Raw genomic sequence first — 4,742 nt, 5'->3', positions numbered from 1 at the left:
AACGAACATGCTACGGCGTGCAGCCCGATCCCATAATTATCCTCACAAATCAGTCCCTCGGCCTCACTCAGTTATATACCTTTCAAGCCACTCGAGCATTTCAGTAAAAACAAGGCATTCTGCCCAACAACATTTATATGCATCAAAATAGAGTCATAAAACTGAGTTATGAAGTAAACAAGTATAAACATGACTGAGTATAGATTTTCAATCGAAAACAGTGAGAGAATAGTAAGAAAAGGCCCCTAAGGGTCCAAACAGCACTGGCACAAGGCCCGAAATATGGCTTTCAGCCTAGTTTACAAAAACTCTTTCTAAAACATATAAGTATCATATAGTTTCAACAATATATATACAACTTCACAGTATCTACGGGATGGACCAAGTCACAATCCTCAACAATGCATGCCACACGCCCGTCACCTAGCATGCGCGTCACTTCAAAATAGTAAAATGATACAAAAATTCGAGGTTTCATACTCTCAGGACTAGATTTACAATCATTACTTACCTCAAACCGATCAAATCCCTACTCCGCGATACTCTTGCCTCTCGACTCGGCCTCCAAATGCTCTAAATATATTCCCAATCAATACAATACCATCAATATAAGCTAATGGAATGAATTCCACGAGAAAAGCTACAAAAATTAGACCAAAACCCAAAATTGGCTCAAACCCGGCCCCCGGGCCCACGTCTCGAAATCAGACAAAATTTACTAAACTAGAAATCCCATCAACTCATGAGTCTAACCATACCAAATTCATCAAAATCCGACATCGTTTGGTCCTTCAAATCCTTAAATTACTTCTCCAAATATCCTAAGCCCTAACCCCTCATTTTCACTAATTTTATGATTAAACAACGGGAAATCACCATATATACGAGTATTAGGGCTCAAGAAACTTACCTCACTGATAGCCCTTGAATCACCCTTCAAACATCACTCCAAAAGCTCCAAAAACCAACTTGAAAATGGTGGAAATGAACCAAATTCGCGAAGGGTTCTATTTATGGTTTCTGCCCAGGTTTTCGCACCTGCGGAATATTTTCACGCTTCTGCGCCACCGCACCTGCGGAAAATCCATCGCAGGTGCGAAACGCACTTAGGATCCTAGGTCCCACATCTGCAGCCCAAAATCCTGCGCCTGCGAAGGCGCACCTGTGCGTTTCCTCCGCTTCTGCGAAGCTTGCCCAGCATCCCCCTTTCCGCATTTGCGCCCTAGGTTTCGCACCTGCGGGCTCGCATATGCGACCTCCAACTCGTACATGCGCATCCTGACTAGCCCAGCACTGCCCGCTCCTGCGGACTTCCCATGTGCACCAGCGGCCTTGCACCTGCGACTCTTCCTTCTGCTGGTGCAGAAATAGCAGAAGCAGCAACTTCAGCTGCATTTTCCAACTTCGACAAATCCGTTAACAACCCGGAATCACCCCGAGGCTCTCGGGACCTCAACCAAAAATACCAATAAGTCATATATCAACATACAAATTTAGTCGAACCTTCGAATCACTCAAAACAATATCAAAACACCAAATTACCCTCGGATTCAAGCCTTAGAACTTCTAAATTTCCAAATTCGGCAACCGATGCCGAAACCAACCAAACCACGTCCGAATGACCTCAAATTTTGCACACATGTCACAAATGACACTACGAACCTACTCCAACTTCCGGAATTCTATTCCGACCCCGATATCAAATTTTTAATTTCGCCAATTCAAGCCTAATTCTACCACGAACCTCCAAATTACATTCCGGACGCGCTCCTAAGTCCAAAATTACCTTACAGAGCTAACAGGGCCGTCAAAATTAAATTCTGAAATTGTGTACGCATAAGTCAACATCCAATTGAGTTTTCTAACTTAAGGTTCTAAAGACTAAGTGTCTCATTCCACTCCGAAACCACTACAGACCCGAACCAACGAACCCGATACAACACAATACGACTAAATAACACATAAAGAAATAGAAATGGGGAAAACGGGGCTATAACTCCCAAAACGACTGGCCGGGTCGTTACATCCTCCCCCTCTTGAACAATCGTTCATCCTCGAACGGGTCTAGAAACATACCTGGAGTCTCGAATAGGCGTGGATATCTTCTCCGCATCTCCCGCTCGGTCTCCTAGGTGGCCTCCTCCACAGGCTGACCTCTCCACTGGACCTTCACTGAAGCTATATCTTTTGACATCAACCTTCGAACCTGTCGATCCAAAATAGCCACCGGCTCCACATCATAAGTCATATCACCCTCCAACTGAACCATGATGAAATCCAAAACATGGAACGGATCTCCAATGTACTTTCGGAGCATGGAAACATGAAACACTGGGTGCATACTCGACAAGATGGACGGCAAGGCAAGCTTATAAGCCACCTCCCCTATCCTCTGAAGAACCTCAAAAGGCCCAATGAACCGGGGGCTAAACTTGCCCCTCTTCCCAAACCTCATAGCACCCTTCATGGGTGATACCTTCAGCAATACCTTCTCCCCAACCATGAAAGATACATCACGAACCTTCCTATCCGCATAACTCTTCTGCCTAGAATGCGCTGTGCGAAACCGCTCCTGAATCAATTTCACCTTATCTAATGCATCCTGGACCAAGTATATACCCAAGAGCCTAGCCTCACCAGCTCAAACCATCCAACCGGAGATCTACACCTCCTCCCATATAAAGCCTCGTACAGAGCCATCTGAATACTCGACCGATAACTGTTGTTATATGCAAACTCTACGAGCGGCAAGAACTGGTCCCATGAATCCCCAAAGTCAATGACACAAGCGTGCAACATGTCCTCAAATATCTGAATAGTGCGCTCGGACTGCCCGTCCGTCTAAGGGTGAAAAGCTATGCTCAACTCAACTTGAGTACCCAACTCTCGCTGAACTGCCCTCCAAAACTGTGATGTAAGCTGAGTGCCCCTATCTGAAATGATGGAAACTGGGACACCATGCAGGCAAACAATCTCTCCAATGTAAATCTCAGCCAATCGCTCTAAAGTGTAAGTAGTACCAACTGGAATGAAGTGCGCGAACTTGGTCAGCCGATCCACAATCACCAGAATAGCATCGAACTTCCTCGAAGTCCGTGGGAGCCCAACTACGAAGTCCATGGTGATCCGCTCCCACTTCCACCCTAGGATTTCTAATATTTGAAGCAAACCACTCGGTCTCTGATGTTCATACTTAACTTACTGATAGTTGAGACACCGAGCCACAAACCCAACTATATCCTTCTTCATCCGCCTCCACCAATAGTGCTGCCTTAAATCCTAGTATATCTTTGTGGCACTCGGATGGATGGAATACCGCGAGCTATGGGCCTCCTCAAGAATCAACTCTCAAAGCCCATCTATATTAGGCACACATATCCGGCCCTGTATCCTCAACACACCGTCATCACCAATAGTCACATCCCTAGCATCACCTCTCTAAACCCTGTCCTGAAGAACGAGTAAGTGGGGGTCATCATACTGACGCTCCCTGATATAGTCATAAAAAGAAGAGCTGGAGACCACACAAGCCAATACCCGACTAGGCTCCAAAATGTCCAATCTCACAAGCTGGCACGCTAAGTCCTGAACATCCAATGACAAAGGTCTCTCTGCTGCTGGAAGATATGCTAAACTCCCGAAACTCTCCGCTCGGCGACTCAAAGCATCGGCTACCACATTGGCCTTCCCCGGATGGTATAAAATAGTGATATCATAGTCATTAAGAAGCTCCAACCATGTTCGCTGACGCAAATTAAGATCCTTCTGCTTAAACAAATGCTACAGACTCCAGTGATCAGTATAGATCTCACAATGAACCCCATACAAATAATGATGCCAAATCTTCAAGGCGTGAACAATGGCTGCCAACTCAAGATCATGGACATGATAGTTCTTCTCATGGATTTACAATTGGCGCGAGGCATAGGCAATCACCTTACCCTCCTGCATCAAAACACAACCAATGCCTATCCTCGAGGCATCACAATACACTGTGTAAGAACTTGAAGCTGATAGAAGAACTAACACTGGAGGTATAGTCAAAGCAGTCTTGAGCTTCTGAAAGCTCTCCTCACACTCGTCCGACCACCTGAATGGAGCACCCTCTTAGGTCAATTTGGTCAAGGGTGATGCAATAGATGAAAATCCCTCCACAAAGGGACGGTAATAACCCGCCAAACCAAGGAAGCTCCTAATCTCTGTGGCTGAGGATGGTCTAGGACAACACTACACCGCCTCTATCTTCTTCGGATCCACCTGAATACCCTCACTAGACACCATGTGCCCTAAGAATGCTATTGAACCGAGCCAAAACCCATATTTGGAGAACTTTGCATAAAGCTTCTCCTCCCTCAATCTCTGTAATACAATCTTCTAATGCTGAGCGTGCTCCTCCTAGCTACGAGAGTACACCAAGATGTCATTAATGAATACAACAATGAATGAGTCTAGATAGGGCTGAAATACAATGTTCATCAAATACATGAACGTTGCTGGGGCATTAGTCAGCCCAAAAGACATCACTAAGAACTCATAATGGCCATATCAGGTCCTGAAAGTTGTCTTAAGAATATCTGAATCCCGATTCTTCAGCTGGTGATAACCGGACCTCAAATCAATCTTGGAGAACACCCTCACTCCATGAAGCTGGTCAAATAAATCATCAATACGAGGAAAATGATACTTGTTCTTGACTGTGAACTTGTTCAACTGCCTGTAATCAATACACATTCTCATGGAAC

Source organism: Nicotiana tabacum, chromosome 14, assembly GCF_000715075.1.
Source record: "Nicotiana tabacum cultivar K326 chromosome 14, ASM71507v2, whole genome shotgun sequence".
Lineage (NCBI taxonomy): Eukaryota > Viridiplantae > Streptophyta > Magnoliopsida > Solanales > Solanaceae > Nicotiana > Nicotiana tabacum.
Note: the sequence above shows the minus strand (reverse complement) of the source record.